This window comes from Panthera tigris, chromosome C1, assembly GCF_018350195.1.
Source record: "Panthera tigris isolate Pti1 chromosome C1, P.tigris_Pti1_mat1.1, whole genome shotgun sequence".
In the NCBI taxonomy this organism is placed as follows: Eukaryota; Metazoa; Chordata; class Mammalia; order Carnivora; family Felidae; genus Panthera; species Panthera tigris.
Window position 1 is genome coordinate 94181475 of NC_056667.1, and position 20327 is coordinate 94201801.

At 40.5% G+C, this 20327-nt stretch overlaps 1 protein-coding gene across 1 annotated transcript in view; it reads right to left on the reverse strand.

The window, feature by feature from the left end:
• DENND2D (DENN domain containing 2D) overlaps window positions 1-20327 on the reverse strand; it is an 81821-nt gene that overhangs the window by 55258 nt on the left and 6236 nt on the right. The window lies entirely within an intron of this gene.

Sequence of the window (20327 nt, forward strand, 5' to 3'; positions counted from 1 at the left end):
CAAACAAAGAATAGTAATTCATTTTTTAGAGAGTTTGAAATTACCTAATCACATTTTCAGGACTGGGATCATTGACCCGAAAATCCAAAAGCTGAAACCAACTGATAGTGGCCTTAAAAATGAATGTTAATGATAAAAAATAGTATGGTGAAGCGATGCACACGGTGTCTTTGGCTCTGTTGAAGCATTTTCAAGCCTGTCATCTTACTGGGTCTTTGAAACAACTCTTTTCTGAGAAGTGGACAGGAAAGGCATTAATACCCCATCACACAGACCAGTAAACTAAGACAGAGATTAGTCATATGACTTGTCCTAGAGATACAGAGAGTTCATGGCAGAATCTAAACCAGAAACCAGGACTCCCGACTGCTAGTGGATGGTTCATTTCTCCCTGGGTGAAATTATTACTCAGGGCAACAGCTTTAATTGCTAAACAGACTTCTACCACTATCCTGTGTTTCAGTTTCCAAATGAATAAAATGGAAGTAATAATAGGACTTACCTGATAGGGTTTTGGTGAGGATTAATGAGTGAATTTAAGTAAATTACTCATAGTAGCACTTGGTATATAACAGGTGCTGAGTAAGCATTAGAAATTGCTATTATTAGGATGTGGAAGAAGCTAGAATACATTTAAATCAAAGTTTACTAGCTATAAGCTTTCATTTCCGGCTTAAGGCTCTGATTTTTAAGGTTCATTAATTCTCTTGGAGGGACAGAGCTACCTCTAAGAGCTATCTTCCTGAATTGCCTGCTAATTATGGGTTTGCTGCAATACACAAGGTTCTCATACAGATCTTCTCTCTCCCTTTGACACTTAAACAGGAAAGTTATCTGGAAATCCGTGGTTTCTGAAGCTATGTTTGACTCTCTAGGGAGCTTTTTCTGCAATAGTTTCTCACCTTTTGAGTAATGGGTTCTTCCTATCAGCTGACACTTCACTAACTGGGCCCAGTACTTGCCATGCCTGGGCGGGGGGGGGGGGGGTTCAAATCTGGGGGTACCAACCCCTGCCTCTGTACTCACTGATCTAAGCCTTTGCTGTGATGTGAAATGAGATCACTATCTGTGAATGCAGAGATGTGGCTCTACCAAGCTTTCAATGACCTAAAAAATAAGTAAGTAGTGAAAGGACCAAGGATCAAAATGTTTTAACCTTCAGGAGTAGTTTGAGCAAAAACTTTCATAGCAGCCGCTAGGCTGCAATTCCAAATAGGCTGACGTGCAGCACACAGTTAAGTTTCAAGCTTGCTTATTATTTCCAATACAGAGGTGATTCTAACATTAAGGGGAATGGCTGGCTCACAGGAGGTGGTTGTCAATTAAAGTCCAGCTCCATTGCCAAGGAAATTTAGAAAAGTCCAAGTACTTGTGGACTCAGATGAAAACAATCTTCCACTTGGAAGCAATTCAAGGCTGGCATTGATGAAGCACTCAGTGTCCTCAGCCAGGGGCTTCACTCCAAAGGCAGTAATTAAAACTGTAGAGACATTGAAACATACCAACCTCAGGCCACCTACTTCAATCACTCTCACAATTTAGGAATAAGGATGAGAACGAAGAAAACCAGTATGAGAGGCTGCATCAATCCCTCTAACAGCTAATGTTGAAATGAATGATTTTTCCATTTGTTCTGATCAGCAAATCTCTGCTTCTTTTTCCTCAGAAATAGTTGACTGAAAACTCTCCTGGCTTTTGGTGGCTAAAACTTTAGAACCGCTCCAGAAGTTTTTTGAGATGACTTCCTACACTGATTTTACTACCAGGTATTGGGACCACCAAGGTGTTCCCTCACCCAGTGTTCTTTGGGTCTCCCTCAGCTTCACTGCCATGGTCTCCACTCCTCAGAACCGCCAGACCTTTGTTGCCTCAATCACCAAATTCCTGCACCCTTACGAGTTTAATGGGTTGGACTTTGAGAGTACCCTGGCTCTCATGGGAACCCTCCTCAGGACAAGCATCTCTTTACTATTCCAGTGCAGGGGAGCCATGTTCCATATCATTTTGGCTGGAAAGCATACAACCAGTCTAAGAAAGATCACTGAGGCTGTACAGAAAACCTAGCTCCCTACAGTATCAGTTGGAGATGAAGGATCCTATTCTAGTGAGGATGTTAAAGAATGAAGAATGGGAAAGATTAATTTAATTCAAAGAGTGGTCATGGAAATCAACTCAAGAGTTGACGTTCATAGACTTTCTCCTATGTACAGGAGACATGTGAAGCTTATGAATAAGCCAAGCAGATTAACAAGCCCAGGCTGATGGTCACCACCACGGTAGCTGCTGGCATCTCCAACATCCAGTCTGACTATGAGATTCCCCCAGATGTCCTGGTGAGTGATGACTTTTCCCCATCTCCTCCATGTGTCACTTGTTCAGGAGACACTCATCTTTGGTCTGCCTGCTGTTCAGAGACCTTGTTTAGAAGGCTTTCTTGAACTCAACACAAACAAAAAAAGCTTTATTATCCAAAGCAAAGTTAAAATATGAGTTTAAATAACTTAAAAACTGGAGGCTGTATTAATTGGGGTTCTTAAAATTTTTTGTTTTTTTTTTAAAGAGCATAGCGTAAAATTTACCATCTTAACCATAAATGTACAGTTCAGTAGGGTTAACTTAATCACATTATTTTTTTTAATTTTTTTTTTAACATATATTTATTTTTGAGACAGAGAGAGACAGAGCATGAACGGGGGAGGGTCAGAGAGAGAGGGAGACACAGAATCTGAAACGGGCTCCAGGCTCTGAGTAGTCAGCACAGAGCCCGATGCGGGGCTCGAACTCACAGACCGCGAGATCGTGACCTGAGCTGAAGTCGGACGCTTAACCGACTGAGCCACCCAGGCGCCCCAACTTAATCACATTATTGTGCAACAGATTTCCAAAACTTTCACCTTGAAAAACTGGGTCTATACCCAATGAACAGCAACCGTCCCTTTTCCCTCACCCCCAGCCCCTGGCAACCACTATCCCGATTTCTGTGTCACAGAGTTTGACTACTTTAGGTACCTCATGTAAGTGAAATCATGCAGTATTTGTCTTTTTATGACTAACTTATTTCGTTTAGCATCATATCCTCAAGATCCAGCCATGTTGTCACAAATGGCAGGATTTCCTTCTTTCTCATGGCTGAATAGTGTTCCATTGTGTGTGTGTGTATGTGTGTATTTGTGTATATTGTGTACATCTGTTGGTGGACACAAGTTGTCTCCGTTATCCTGGTTATTGTGAATAACGCTGCAATGAGGTACGAGTATAGATATCTTTCAGTATCATGTTTTCATTTCCTTTGACCCAGAAGTGAGATTGCTGGTGGTTCTAGTTTCAATTTTTTGAGAAACCTCTATACTTTTTTCTATTGTGGCTGAACCAATTTACATTCGCGCCAACAGTGCACGAGGGTTTCCATTTCTTCACATCCTCACCGACACATTGTGTTTTGTCTTCTTGGTGACAGCCATTCTAACAGGTGTGAGGTGATATCTCATCATGGTTTTGATTTGGCTCTCCCTGATGATTAGTGATGTTGAGCATCTCTTCATGCACCTTTTGGCCCTTTAGATGGATTCTTTGAACATTCTTGTCTATTTTTAAATTGGACTGCTTGGGGGGGGGGGTTGTTGTTGTTATTGAGTTGTATGAGTTCTTTACATATTTTGGATATTAACCCTTTATCCAATTTATGGTTTGCCAATATTTTTTCCCATTCCATAGGCTGCCTTTTCATTTTGCTTATTGTTTTGTTGCTGTGAAAAACCTTACTTCTTCGTCTTGCCTAATGTCTCTGGCTAGGACTTCCAGTACTATGCTGAACAGAAGGAGCAAAAGAGGGAACACTTGCCTTATTCCTGATTTTGCAGGGAAAGCTTTCAGCTTTTCACCATTGAGTGCAATGTTAATTGAAGGCTTTTTATTCATGGCCAGAGTTCTCAGTTTTTAGTAATAAACTATACTCTGGCTAATCCAAGCAATAATGGAACTTATTAGAATATATGTTTTGACCCACAGAATCTCTGGAAAAGTGAGAGAGATGGAGACAGTGCTTGTCTACTGTGGGGGTGGCTCTAGTTGAGATAGCACAGTGTCCAACTGTCTACAGCTAATGACACTCAGGACTGGGTGGCAGCAGCTTAGCATTGCTGCCCTGGAACAACAAGTCACGTCCACCATGGCACTTCCTAGAAGGTGGATTCTCTCGCATATGGCTACCTCTTACGCTGCTTACTTTGAAATCCAGGACTCACACTGATTGCCAGATTCTAGGTCACAGGCTTGATCACTAGCTGTGAGTGAGACAGGAAACATGAGTTTCTGACTTCTAGTTGGGAAAGTGGGATTCGTAAGGAAGAAATGATCAAACAGTAGGTACAGTGTGCAAAGATGTTGGATGATCACAAATGACAAACACCAACTACAGAAATAAAAGGATTGGAGTTAGTAGGCATATTACAGATAAACTGCACAACTTTCTTATTCTAGCAGAATTCAAGAAAATTCTGTCTAGATAATGCTGGGAGGATGCAGGCCTGGCAAGACAGAGATCCCTCAGCACCCAAAATTTTGCACAAATAAGCATAGCAGTCTGGAATAAAATCAACAGGACAGAATCATAGGTGAAGGCTTCTTTTCTAATTCTGCCCATGTTTACCACCAAAACTGCATCTCTAATAATGCAGAATGTTCTACCCGCTCTGAAGAGCTTTATGGGAGGGGTTTTGAAAGTAAGAAAAGGATTCATTGAAGTTTATGTCAATTTTATCAATGTTACTTTTTTCCCCTTCTTACCAAGCCTTTATCACTTCTCTTCGTTGAAGTTCTGCAATTCCACTATTTTAGTTTATTTTTACTTTTATGTTTAGGTGTGGTTTTATTTTTTTCCCCTTCTGCCTGATACTAAATGGTCACTTTCAATCTGAGGACTCATACTACTTTTTTTCAATTCTCAGCCTTTATCTTTTTTAAAATCTAAATTTTAGTTTTTTTCAAAATAATACATGTACATAACTTAGGAGTTGAACATACTACACAGTTACAAAATACAAACAGCAGTTTCCTAGAGGGCTAATTCCATCAACTATATTTCTGAGTACTTATTAATATTATGTACCTATTAGCCAATATTTGTACAAATGAAAGAAGAATTGGCCAGACAGAAAAAATTTTGTAAATCACAAGTAGAAATGCTCTTTTTTTAAAAAAAAAAAAAGTTTATTTATTTGAGAGAGAGAAGGCGAGGGGCAGAGAGAAAGGGAGAGAGAGAGAGAGAGAGAGAGAGAGGGAGAGAGAGAGAATCTCAAGCAGACTCCACACTGTCAGCACAGAGCCCAACATGCAACTCGAACTCATAAACTGCGAGATCACGATCTGAGCTGAAATCAAGAGTCAGAGCTTAACTCACAGAGCCATTCAGGTGCCCCAGAAATGCTCTTTTTAATAAATAAGTATATTTTGTTTTATTTGAGTTTAAAATAAGAATAAAATAAAATAAAACCATGGTAATTGCTGGATTTCATACACTTTTTTCAATAAAATTTATTACACTTACTTTCTGAGCATCTACTATATTCCAGGTACAATACTATGTATTTGAAATGCAGCAGTAAAGGAAAGAAAGAAAGATCCCTGTTCATATGGAGCTTACATTTTAGCTGAGGAGACAGATATTAAATAATAAATATAATAAATACATAAACCATGTAGTACGTTGGATGATGAAAAGTGTTATAAAAAGTGCAGAGGAGAGGAGAGGGCCTGGAGGCTCCTAGGGGAGGGGTTGCTGTTTGAAATAGGGCGGCCAGCCAGTTTCTTGGGCATGTGACCACTGTGCTTGCTTTAATGCTCTGTTGTTAACGTCACTTGGATCCTTAATCATTTTTGAACCTGGAGTTGCGTGTTTTCATTTTACACGGGGCTCACAAATTACCAGAGCAAATATATAAGAGAGCAAAAATGTTAGCCTTGTGGCTATCTGGGGGACAGTATTGTGGAGAGAAAGATCAGTACAAAGGCCCTAAGAAAAAATTCCTGATGTAGCAAAGGAACAACAGCAAGGAGACCGGTCTGGTTGGAGAAAAGGGAGCAAAGGGAGAGGAGTCGTAGGGGAAGTTATAGATGTGGTCAAGAGAGAGCAGATTGTTTAAAGCAGTGGTTGGCCACCTTTTTCTGTAAAGGGCCAGTTAGTAAATATTTTAGGCTTTGCGGGCCATATGGTCTCACTGCAACTATTCAACCCTGCTGTTGTAATAGTGGTGAAAGCAGCCAGAGACCATGCATAAATGAATATGCATGGCTCTGTTCCAATAAAATATTATTTATGGACACTGAAGTTGGAATCTTGTATAATTTTCATGTGTCACTAAATGTTCTTTTTATTTTTTTTCTACACATTTAAAAATGTAAAACTCACTCTTAGCTCCCAGGCTACGTTACAAGAAAATAAGCAATAGGTTGGTCACATTTGGCTCTCAGACAGTAGCTTGTTGACCCTGGCTTAAGGCTTTAGAGAGCATTATAAAGACTTCTGCCTTTACTCTGAAGCAATCAGGAAACTTTGAAGGCTTTTAAGTAGACAAATGTGACTTCTATTTAAAAATAATTTGGCTGCTTTGCTGAGAATGTAGTTTGGAGGCTGTTGCGGTAATCTAGGAGAGAAATGATGGCTCAACGTAGGGTAGCAGCAGCAGGCAGTGGTCAGAAGCAATTGAATTTAGGCTGCGTTTTAAAGCTTTTTAGGGGAGGGTGGTGCTGGGTGGCTCAGTCAGTTAGGCATCTGACTTCAGCTCAGGTCATGATCTCACGGTTTGTGAGTTTGAGTCCCGCATGGGGTGAGCTCAAGCTCCACTTTGGGTGAACAAGAGCCTCGCTTCGAGTGAGACCCACTTCTCTCTCTCTCCCTCTCCCTCTCTTTCCTTCTGCCCCTCATGGGATTCCCTTCCCCTCTTTCTCTGCTCCTTGCAGAGAAACTTGTGCCCTCTCTCTCTCTCAAAAAAATAAATAAAGCTTTTTTTTTTCTTTAGATAAACAGATTTCTTTATGGATTGTATGCAGAATATGGCTAGGGTAGAAGAGGATTCAAGGATAATTCCAGCATACTGGCCCAAGGAACTGCAAATATGGAGTTGCCATTGACTGAAATGAAGAAGGCTGAAGGTAGAGTGGGCTCTCAGAGTACGTCATGAATTCAGTTTTGGACATGTTGAATTAAGATTCCTACTAGCTTTCTAAGTGGATATGTTAAGAAGGCAGTTGGACATGAATGTCTGGGAGGTTGGAATGTAGTTGGTATTTAACGTCAATAGACTAGGGGCCCCTGGATGGCTCAGTCAGTTAAGTGTCCGACTTCCGCTCAGGTCATGATCTCGTGGTCCGTGAGTTCTAGCCCCGTGTTGGTCTCTGTGCTGACAGCTCAGAGTCTGGAGCCTGCTTCGGATTCTGTGTCTCCCCCTTTCTCTGCCCCTCCCCCACTCATGCTCTGTCTCTCTCTAAAAAATGAATAAACATTTTTAAAAAATAAAACAAAAGTCAATAGACTGGATGAAATCTTTAAAAGAGTGAGTATGGAAAGGGAAAGCAAGGAGTCCTAGGACTGAGCTCTGGGCATTCCAATATCCAGAGGCATCAGAAAAAAGTAGCAAAGAGTAATGAAGATGCAAGAAGGATGGATGCACGAGGGAGAACACCAAGAGAGTCAAGTGTCTGGAAAGAGAAGAAAGTGAACAACTGTGTCCAATACTGCCAGTAGGTCAAGTAAAATGCAGTCCGTGAGTTGACCACTAGATTCAACAACATGTGGGTCATCACGAAGAACAGAGGTGATACCCCGCTTAGTGGCAAAAGCCTGAGTGGAGTCGGTTCAAGAAAGAATGGAAGGAAAACAACTGAAGACAGAATACACAAACCGATCTGATGTGCCTCAAAAGAAAGCAAAGAAATGGGTTAAGAATGAAAAGAGAATGGAAACTAGGAGCTGGACTTACGTGTTTAAGCTCCTGCTTCAATGTTAGAGTGTGAAAACTAACCATCTAACACTCTTCCGATACTTGTCACCTCCAGATTTTATGTTATTTTCATTTATGCAATAGTTTTTTTTTTTAATTTTTTTTTTAACGTTTATTTACTTTTGAGACAGAGAGAGACAGAGCATGAACGGGGGAGGGGCAGAGAGAGAGGGAGACACAGAATCGGAAGCAGGCTCCAGGCTCTGAGCCATCAGCCCAGAGCCCGACGCAGGGCTCGAACTCACGGACCGTGAGATGGTGACCTGAGCTGAAGTCGGACGCTTAACTGACTGAGCCACCCAGGCGCCCCTATGCAATAGTTTTAATATCACTTCCTTTTATAATAGAACTAAACTCTTAGGTTTAAATGAATGAAATGCTCATGACCAGTACTTTTACTACAGCTTCTCTAATACTGGATTCTCTAATTCATTTCCTCCTTTGTTTCATTTTTCTTTGCCATGAAAGGCCTGAAGCTGTGGTCTTCCATTTTCCTGCAGCTGTGAAAATGCCTGACCGTTGGCTTTATATTTGATCAATAGCTTGTTAGACATAAAACTCTGGGCTCACTCTTTTCCTCAAAATTTTGTATTAGTTCTTTTTTTTTTTTTTTTTTAATTTTTCTGGCGTTGCATATTGAGCTAGTTCTGTTCCTATGGCTTTTCTTGTACTTTTTGTCATCGTTGTTCTTCTTGACTGACTTTGCAGCTGAGCTCTTTTTGTAAGCAGCACCATGGCTGCTACAGTCCTTGGGTCCCTTCACATGTGAGAACACCTGCCTGTTCTTTTCATACTTGCAAAATTCCTTGGCAGAGTATGACAGGACAGGCCGATACTTTCTTTTCTTCAGAACTCTGTAGATGTAGACAAAACCTCTCAGCACCATTTCAAATTCTCTCTGCTTTACCCTTTTACCTTCAGTCACGGTTGCAGCAACCAGCTCTGAATAAGTTTCAATCACCTTCATGGAGTCGTAGTACCTCGCTTCACGCCTGTGTGTGCCATGCACTTCGGGCTTCCCACCTGGGGCTTCTCAGACATAGGCTTCCACCAGAGCACAGACAACTTGCACATGCAGAGGAATTAATATCATCCCTGGGGGGTCAGGGGATCATGGTCTTGCCACTTTCCCTCTCTGGATGGTCTAGAAACACATTTCATAAGACTTCTAAGACAGTCCTAAGGGACTGGGACTGGGACTGGGGCTAGTTGCCCCTAGCAATGGTCTACTTAATAATATATTTTTGTATTCGTCTTTCCCCTTTCCCCTGTTTCATTCTTCCATCTTTTATTCATGCTTCCTGGATTCCACTACCAAAATAAATTACTCTCACATGAACTACTTCCAGGTAAACTTAGCCTTAGATAGTAGGCATTGCTCCATTGTGCTCTGGCCTCGAATATTGTTGTGGGGATGTTTGGGGTCCGTGGGTACCTCCTACCGCTTCATCAACCCATACAGTTTAAGTTATTTGATACATTTTTCTTTGTGGTGCCTGAAGAATTCAACAATTTAACCAAGATATGTCTCAGTTATGATGGTTCTTTGTAAGTTTTTCTTGGAAGACAGCTGAAGAGTGATGATTAACTTCACCGATGCCCTGAAGGCTGGCCTCCTGGAGAAGAAGTTGGCCTTATGCCTCTGGACACCAACTATAGCCTATGGCCTAGGGTTTAATCCTGGCAGAGAGCTGACATGTGAATCAGGACTTCAGCCAGTTTCCACCCAGTAATAGTGCTGTAATCACAAGGGTTAAGATCACACCAGGGAAAGCCAAGTGTTGTCCCAATCGTTGGATACTGAGACAGTGGGTGGAGCTGAAAGCCAAGGTTCTGCTGTTAGAGCCTATGTTCTAATCTCACCAGGAGGAGTTTGGTTCTTCAGTAATTAAGAAGGTAAAAAACCCCAACATCTAAGGCCCAGGATCTCTCTCTCTCTCTCAGACCTAGATTTATAGTCTGCTAGATTGTTGTGGGCTACCTGAGAATAAGACGGTCATGAGAGGATTATTCATTGGAGATATCGTATTGGAGATAGAATGCCTTTAAGGAAGTAATTAAAGTTAAATGAGGTTACAAGGATGGAGCTGTGATCCAAGGGAACTGTGCCCTAGACACTAGATCTGCCTCTGCCTCTGTCTCTATCTCTATCTTTCCTGTGACAATACAGCCAGAAGGTGACTGTCTGTAAGCCAGGAAGAGAGCTCTCACAAGGAACTGAATCCTGACACAACTTTGATCTTAGACTTTCCAACCTCCAGAACTATGAGAAAATAAATTTCTGTTGTTTAAGTCATCCAATCTATGGTATTTTGTTATGGCAGCCCGAGCAAACTAAGACAATGTCCAAACCTAATCTGATGGCTATTTCATGTTTCTTATTACCCACAGAGGATGAGAGTGAGAGAATGCAGATACGTCAACACAAAGACAAATTGCTTAAGCCTAGAGTTCACTCCAACTGGTATGCTAACTGGATTGCTCTCCCAATGCTATAAATATCCTAAATAGAGCCATTCCCAGCAACAGTCCATCTGTTCTCAGCCATCTGTTAGGAACCTAGGAGTCTGAGGACAGGAAGTTTTCTGGTGCTGAACAACTGTGATTTGGGGACCCAATCCAGATATCCCTTCCCACAGCTATTTCTTTCTGTTCCCCCAAACCTGTCTTAGCAACTGTGAAATCAGGACTGCTGCACTAAGGGACAGGTGGAGAATAGCCTGGGTCTCTGCTATCTTTACCTGGCTGTTGATGGTTTACCCAATTGCAGCTTGGCCTATGACCTTTCCCTTGCTCAGGGTCCAATACTCTGCCATGTGGGCACTGAGAAGCCATTCTTACCCTGGTGCTGGTGCAAATGAAGGGCTCCAACTATTGCATGACCACGGAAATGGGAAAGTGTTGGTGCAAGATTCCCACCTAAGTGATGGTCCCAGGTATGAGAAAAATGTCATTGATATTTATGGAGGTAGAAAAAAAAAATCCCTTGCTAGGTAGGAAGGAAACCTCTGAAATTATAGGATGTGGGGTGGTGATGCATTCCCACTCTCTTGCATTAGATCCTCCTAGGAGAATTATCAATCAGGTTGCCCCAAGTTCTTAAATGCAACTCTCACAGATGGTGGACTCTTTTTGTTACTCTTCATGCTACTGAATCTATTTTTTTTCCAAGTTTTTAATTTAAATTCTAGTTAGTTAACATAGAGTGTAATATTAGTTTCAGGTGTAGAATTTAGTGATTCAACACTTACATGTAACACCCTGTGCTTATCACAAGTGCACTCCTTAAGCCCCATCACCTATTTAAACCCCCCCTTCCCCACCCACACACACACATACACACACATTCCCCCTGGTAACCATCAGCTTGTTCTCTATAGTTAAGAGTCTGATTCTTGGTTTTTCTCCTCCCCCTCCATGTTCATTTGTTTTCTTTCTTAAATTCCACATATGAGTGAAATCATATGGTATTTGTCTTTCTCTCATTGCATCTATAGTCCAGAAGTAGGTGCAACTGGGAGGAGCCAGGAGCCATTCTGGTATCTCCTAATGTCACTATCCTTTTAAAATATTTTATTGAGTTATCCCACCCAGTTATCCCACCCAGTATCTGCCAATGTAAGCCCCTGTCAGTGAAGGACTGTAGGTACTAGGCCTAGTAGGCCATGCAGGAGATTTCTTTCCCTCTGGGATGTTACTGGCTCCGTGGTCAATAGAGCTGACTTGGGACCAATGTTGTAGTCATTACTCAGTTATAGTTTGGCCTTTGTAGTGCATCTCCCAATGATGGCCTTGTTCAGCTCCACAGAATGCTTATGTTTATCAGTAAGGAGAACAATCAATGACTGGTTGACCCTGGCTATCCATGACACTTTCTGGCTGGTATACTGTACCCATGAGGGGATCTTCCTCCTTATGAATGAGCATCTTCCTTAGCCGATCTCAACAAAATGGCACCCGCACCCTGCAGAAAGTTCACCCAACCATTTAGCTTTCCACTATTCCCTTCTGGGACTCTGTGTCCATTATTTGTTCTGGATACAAAGAAGTCACCTTTCTATGGGGTAGGCGTCATAGCCCTCCTCAACATCACTTGTAGTCTCATCTTTGAAATTCCAAGAACTATCTAAATCATAGAGATATGGAGATGCATAAAAAATAGTACCTGCCTCCAAGGAGCTTACCTACTAGTAGGAGATGTAGACTATAAACAAGTGACACAAAACACAATGATGTATATAATGAAAATATGCATAGGGTTACAAAAAAATCTATTTCCCAAGCACACAGTGAGTGAGATTTGTGTCCGTTTTGTGTAAGAAACTCCATATGAAAGAACCACACAATGAAGTTGTTGCAAAAGATAATACAGTCTTAGGCTGCATTAGTAGAAATAAAATTCATCAAGAAGAAAGATAAATACTTGACTAGGAGTCAGCAACTCTGAGCCTCAGTTCAGGCTACACATCTGACTGTTTAATTTCATCAAATTCTCACTCTCCATTTCCTCGTCTGTATATAGGAACAATAAAGTCTAGCTTGCCTCCCTCTCGGAGGAATAGTAAGAATCAAATGGGTTAGAAGAGGCTCTTAACAGTCAGCAAATCTACTGTCTATGACCATCAAAGTCTTTTACTAGGTGACCTTAGATCTCTTCCAGCCTATACTTGAACATCTCCAGAGCAGGAAATTCACCACTTCTGAAACACTTTTGTTTCCTCCCTGCCAGATTCAAATGGTAGCCTTTTTCAAGTAGGACCATTTCTAAAATTAAAAAAAATTAATTTATATACTCCCCTCTACAAACACACAGAGGATAGTAGTGGAGGATTAGTAGTTTTCTTCCTCTGCCAGCTGAGGAAATACAGCAAAAAGCAAGTAGAATTTTCTCACGACTTGGTATTTTATTTAAAATCTATATTAGAAAACTAACAAATTCATATTTGAAACATGTCATTAATCCGTACACAAAGTCTAGTGTGCCAACTCCACCAGCAACCATAATTGCTCCTTGTCTATCCAAGGATTTCAGATCCTCAGTTTGGGAAGAATAATAATGGCTAAAATGTATTAAATACCTAAGATGTGCTAAGTACAGTGCAAGGTGAGTTACATAGGTGATCTCATTTAATCCTCACAATGACCCTGTAAGAACTATTATTATTCAGAGGTTAGGAGTGAGGAAACCGAGGCCAACAGGTGGAATAACTTGTCTAATGTACACACCTAGGAAGAAGGAGAACCAGGGTTGGAAACCAAATCTATGATTCTAGAGTCCGCTTTGGTACTCTGTTCTGTTCCACAGGGAACCACTATGCCAGGCAGGTGTGGCTGTACCATTGTGCCAGTGGTGTCCCTCTTTGTATGTGAATAAATTGGCACTCGTACTTAGACTGACCGCATGGGCCAGTCTCTCATTGCTTTTTTATGTGGTAGCTCTTTAGCTATGCATGTTAGAAATGAAAAAATAAAACTGCCATTGTTCTCAGATGATATGACTCACTACATAGGAAACAAAACAAAAGCATAGAGAATTATGTAAACTAATAAGCATGCCTCATAATGTTGCTGGACTCAAATGTGTATATAAAACTTAATTGCATTTATATACACAAGCAATAAACAGAAAATGCCATTTAAATAATACCATTTATAACAGAGACAGAATATATATAGTACCTTGGAATACACCTTTTTCAAATGATGTGAAAAACCACTATGGAGAAAACTGTATTACTTTTTAACAGACATTTTAAAAGATGTAAACATTTTTAAATATTTATTTATTTATTTTGAGAGAGTGTGTGTGCATGAGCAGGGAAGGGGCAGAGAGGGAGGGGAAGAGAGAATCCCAAGCAGGCTCCGCACTGTCAGCACAGAGCCTGATGTGGGGGTCGATCCTCGAACTGTGAGATCATGACCTGAGCTAAAATCAAGAGTTAAATGCTTAACCCACTGAGCCACCCAGGCACCCCAAAAGGTGTAAATAGTTTGAGAGACAACCCATATTCATGGATAGAAAGACAGTACCACAAAGATCTCAATTTTCCCCAGTGTCATCCCATGTAATTCTAATCAAAATTCCAATGATGTTTCTCATGAAAGTGGACAAGTGAATTATAAAATTGAAATGGGAACATAAAGCGCCATGATGACTAAGACATTCCTGATGATATAAGAGCAGAGTGTGTAAAAGGAGGTGGGGGTGGTAGGGTGAGATGTGACTAGATAACATTACATGTGACAGGTTTGAGTTATGATAGACGTGGTATTTCAGATAAGTGTAAGAAAGATGGGTTATACATAAACGATGCTGGTACAACTAGTTACCCATACAGAACAAAATAAAATTAGTCCATACACTATGCACAAAAACAAAGTTGATGAATTAAGGACTTAAATTTAAAGGCAACATTTAGAAGTTTAGAAGAAAAGAAAAAAGAATATTTATATTCTCAGGGTGGGGAGGGATTTTTTTGTTTTCTAATAAGGTACACGTACACACAAAAGTAAGCCATAAAGGAAAAGTTGTATATATTTGACTACATTACAATTAAGAACTTTTTAAAATCATAAGACATCATGAAGAAAGTGAAAAGACAAGACCCTGATGGGAGAAGAAATAATTACAATTCTAAATATATAAAGCACTCTTATAAAGAATTAATAAATTAGTGGGCAACCCAACAGAAAAGTGGGCAAAAGAGGAGCTCCTGGGTGGCTCAGTTGGTTAAGGATCCGACTTCAGCTCAGGTCATTATCTCGAAGTTCACGAGTTCAAGCCCCACATTAGGCTCTGTGCTGACAGCTCAGAGCCTGGAGCCTGCTTCAGATTCTGTGTCTCCCTCTCTCTCTGCCCCTCCCCTGCTCACACCCTGTCTCTCTCTTTTAAAAATAAATAAACATTGGGGAGACTGGGTGGCTCAGTCGGTTGAGCAACTGACTTCGGTTCAGGTCATGATCTCACGGTTTGTGAGTTTGAGCCCAGCATCAGGCTCTGTGCTGACAGCTCAGAGCCTGGAGCCTGCTTCAGATTCTGTGTCTCCCTCTCTCTCTGTCCCTCCCCCACTTTCACTCTGTCTCCTTCTGTCTCTCTCAAATTAATTTTAAAAATTAAAAAAAAAAAAGAAAAATGGGCAAAAGACATGAGCGGACATTTCACAGAAAAGGAACACAAGTGGATAATAAATGTTTAAAATGTTTAAAAATGCTCAACCCTATTAGTCACTTGAGAGATAAAAACAAAAACTATCTACCACGACACAAATTTTAAAATCTGATGATACCAAGTTTTGGCAAAGACGTGGAGTAATGGGAATTCTCCTACATTGCTGTTGGTAGTGCAAACTGATACAAATACTTCAGAAAAGATGTCTAGCTAAATAGCAAGTTTTAAGATGCATGTTCTGTTTCACGCGGCCATCTTATTTAATATAAACACTGGAGGGGCGCCTGGATGGCTCAGTCAGTTGGGCGTCCCACTTCGGCTCAGGTCATGATCTCGCGGTCCGTGAGTTCGAGCCCCGCGTCGGGCTCTGTGCTGACAGCTCAGAGCCTGGAGCCTGTTTCAGATTCTGTGTCTCCCTCTCTCTGACCCTCCCCTGTTCATGCTCTGTCTCTCCCTGTCTCAAAAATAAATAAAACATTAAAAAAATTTTAATATAAACACTGGAGAAATTTGCAAATATTCACCAAGAGACATGTTAAGAGATGCCTGTAACAGCATAGAGAGGGAAAAGCTGGAAACAACCCACATGTTTCTCTATACAGAAAGGATAAGTGAATCGAGGCGTATTCATTTAATAGAACACCATAATAGAATACCATACAGCTACAAAAATAAGAAAACAGCTGCTACTTGTAACAATGTGGATGTATTTCGAAAATTAATGCTAAGCTAAAAAAGCAAGAAATAGAAGAATACACTTGGCATTATTTCACTTAAACAGAGTCAAAACTAATGAATATATTTAAACTAATGAGGATATTATTAATATGATAAAAATTATAAAACTATTGAATATATTATTTAGGGATATAGGTATATTTGGTGAAATTATAAATAAAGCAAGGAAATGGTTACCACAAAATTCAGGAGAGTCGCTCGCTTCGGGGGAATGACAAACACTGAGTACAGTGTTGTATAAGAACATACAGAGTAACACTCAAAGATAATATTATCACTTTTAAGCTGGGCAGTGGAACAAGGGTCTTCATTTTAATATTTTTCTTTAAATGCACATCTAAACTCGTGTGTATGGTACAATTTGAGAGTCTAAAAATAATGCTTATTGAAAAACATTAAATAACATGGAAGGATACACAATGCAGCCCTTTCAAACCTTTATTATTCTCTAAATCTTATAATTCTTGCCAACACTCAAGTGCTCAGATGGGATGCAAGCTTGATAAGGACTCACCTGGAGCTCCTAAGGAGATATTAAGAAGGGGTGTTTTATCTGCAGGTCACGAATGTAGGATAAGAGGCACCCAATTCAGTAGAAAATATCTCACTAAATCTGAACAGCAGATCTGATAGTGCCAAACAAGATAACCCCAAAACTACTGGCTTTGCTATTTTTGCAAATCCTTAACTTAACCTTGATTTGACACAATTCTGGCTCTTTATCCCAACCATATTCTCCTGGGTGCCTTGGGGGAATGCCTTTCCCAGTTCAACTTGGACCACCAACTAGCCTACTTAATATAAGGAGGCAGTGCAGTGGAAATACTAGGAGATTTCCATTCTGGAGGCAACTACCTTGGCACTGAATGTTGGATCTGGTGCTTACGATTTGTTGGATCAATTTTCTCATCTACAAAATTGGGGTGACAGTAATAATCATTTTTATGGGCTAAATGAAATAATGAAGTAGAACCTTCTGATGAACATTCATTATTTTTCAGTCACTCAGTATTCACTGTCCCCACTCTTTTACAATTCCATTTTGTGATCATTCCTGATGGAAATTTAAATCCAAGTGCCCTGTTTTTCCCTAATCAAGGGCCAGATACAAGCTCAAAGCTACACAGACTATTTCTCCCGGGACTTTGGGTCTTGTGTGGAATGATGCATAGATAAAAAATAAAATTAGGGTTTATTCTAAGGCCTCCTCCCACTCCACTCCCCCAAGAAAGGCTTGATTTCTGTCTTATCTGAGGCAGCCCTACATTCTTATCTTTGATTCTGTGAGCTTCTTCATATTTTTCCAATATACCAATCTGTGCTTGTTAGAGTTGGTTTTAGTCGCTTGCAAAAATAAGTTCTTAGTGATATAAACATGCAGAACAATCTCTGGCACATAGTGTTTGTTGATATTATTATTTTCACAACCAACCACCCACGGCAGCATTTCTACTCGACCTTCTCTGGTCCTGCGAGTAGAAACTAAGCGCTCAGGACCGAATTATCGTTGGGTGAATACGTACAATTTTGTTTCTAAATGTGATAGAGAAGCCAGTCTGCATTCACAGTGAGTGGGCTAAGGTGTTGATATCCCATGATGGGAACCCATACGCCCACCAACTACATTCCGGGTATTGTACAAGACAGTAGCATATACATGGTACAGACAATATGTACTAGAGTACCTAAGATATTTCAGAGGAAGACAAGATCACTGAGCTTCAAAGAGAGGGTCTGAGCTAGGCTTTGAAGAATTGGAAGAGTGGGCAGGCAGTGAGAAGAAGGAGAAGACATTGTGGCAAAGAGTGGAGAGACAGTATAAGCAAAGGCACACAAGACATGTTTGGAGACAACAAATAGACCATTTTGGCTAAAATGGAAAGTTATGACCATCCTGTCATAAATGGTAGTGGATAATGTTTAGAAACGTTGATTGGAATTAATTCCAAACATAAAATTCTAGACATAGTCAAATTGTTAATATTTCTATTAAAAAAGATTCCTTTCAATATCATCACCGTCATCTCTACCCATCGGCAACACAAAATATTTTTTTTAACATCTTCTGGATGTAATTTGGAACTATGGAACACTAATGAGTTCTTATTGACCTTCAGAGGGGACATTTTGGAAACCATACCTTCTTAGATAAAATTATCATATAGTCATGACAAAGTCATTCCTAAGAACAGGTGTGGGTAAAATGTTCAGAAAGTAGCACCTAAAGATGGAAAGTTTGTACTGATTGTACAAATTATACATGAAAAATTCCATGAGGAAAAAAGGTTTTAAAACAGTTAATAACTTCTAAGGGTTTTTATTATTTACTTTCCAATAAAGACATGCTTTGATGCCAGGCACTAAATGTCCACAACACAAAAACGTAATCAGAATGTTTAACCAGATGCTTATCAGCCCTGGGAACTGCCATAAAAGCTACTAAGCTAGTGGTTTCCATTGTGATGGTCTCCACCACCTTATTAGGGGTCATAGCATTGCTTTGTTGTTACTGAGCAGAGAAAGTGGTGGTTGTGGGGGAGCGTAGGTTGCAGGTCTAAGGTGTAGTGTCTGTAGGAGCGGAGATCTGTTGATTTACTGATTAGCTATATACACATCTGAGTTCATTGCTCTCCACTTGGAATCCCTCGTGATAACCTGGGACTCAGATGGTATAAAAAGCAAATCCAGGCTCTCTCTGCCAGACCAGTACCAATGACAGCCATGGCAAAGCTTATTCTCCTCACAAGTGAGTCTCCAGTCAGAGACAGAGCCTTACTCTTACCTGATTTCCTCTTCTCTCTGGATCCGATAGCCTTCGCATTACGCCCCTAGGCTCTTCCATTCTTCTTTCATCATTTTAAATTTCCAAGAGAATCCCGACATACACAAATCATATTCTCTTAATTTCAGTTGACTCTAGTAACATTTCTACCCTCATTGATACCATGGGCATGCTCCTAAAAGAAAGGCTTGTTTTCTTCCAATGCTTTGTCTGACTTTCTCATCCCTTATCGATGGTTTCTTGTTCTCCATTCATCTTCCTGCACCGCCTCATTTTAATTGCTATTATTTTTATTTACATGCTTGCGTCCTTGGTCTAACTTTTCCAGGTATCAAAGTTAGTAGGAACGGGGATAGAATTATGCAAGTTATCTATGTTCTGCTGTTTTGAGGGTTACTTCTCTTTTCTCCCCTACTATCCTACTGAGTTGCTAATGTATCATAAAAATGTCAGCTAGAAATTCAGTCATTTAAAGGGGTTAAGTGAGTAAATTGCTTAGAGCCAAGCTATAGCCGTAGTTTATTAGTTGTTCTAGAGCTGTGATTTACAAACTTTTTATAGTTTCAGAACCTTTTCTAAATGAAAACTGTAGTTCAATGATGCCCGAAGTGCTCTGGTGGAATCAGGGAGAGGCATCTGGAGTCTTGCCTCACAGTTCATGGTTCTTCTCTTCTACCGTAAGGGCTCCTAAAAGGTGGTTCTAAAAAAAAAATCCAAGCTCCAGGAGATATTGAATTCACTGCTTTAGAGGATGCCTTGTCTGTGGAAGGCTGTACTCCCCAGTTCAGGGAGGTGAAGCATGGATGGATGTGTACTCATTGAGTACAGTACATTCTGGGTAATTTCAGTAAGTACATCTTCCATAGATAGTAGACTTTGAACTCTGCATTCAGTGACATTTATTACTGACATGGAAGGTGGAAGAAGAGAGCACCGTGGCCATTTTTGACTAAGAGGAGGGAAGTGTCAATCTATTGGTGCCTTCACTGAAAAGCCTACTCTTCGGCATAATCCACGAGTGTCACTGGGCTATAACAACCTATGGCACATACGACGGCACCCAAGGCCTCAGAATTAGATTCTACAGGATATAGACAATTGGTACAGAGCACATGTGTTTTCTTTCACTCTAGGTCTGGCCCTTCTGCTGAGTGCTCAGCTAGGTAAGTCATGAACTCTGTCTTTTACCTTTTCCTACCATAAACCACAAATCTTTATAAATTACTCATAATGCAATTGTCGATTAAAGTATTTTTTTAAGTAAATCAAGAGATAGGCCACATGAGGGAAAGGGAACTACTGTCTACTTCACAGATAGATGGGTTTGACATTGAGAAAATCTGTTGTTTTGGATTGGCTGTCACTGCTATTCTCTTTAGCATGGCCACCGGGTATTATAAATTGGTATTCACCGGGCTTCACAGGACTACCGGACATATTTTCATAAGTGGTTCTTAGGCTTAAGATCCCCAAATGAATCTGTTGAAGTGGAAAATAACCAACTCCAAGTCAGTCACTAGTTTCCAAACTAGAATCTTTGAACTCATCTGCAAGGGTATTTACATTCAGCACCACCACACAGAGATCAGGCATTGAGGCAAAGGGAGGGAAACAGAGGCGGGGCCAAAATTCACAGTGCATT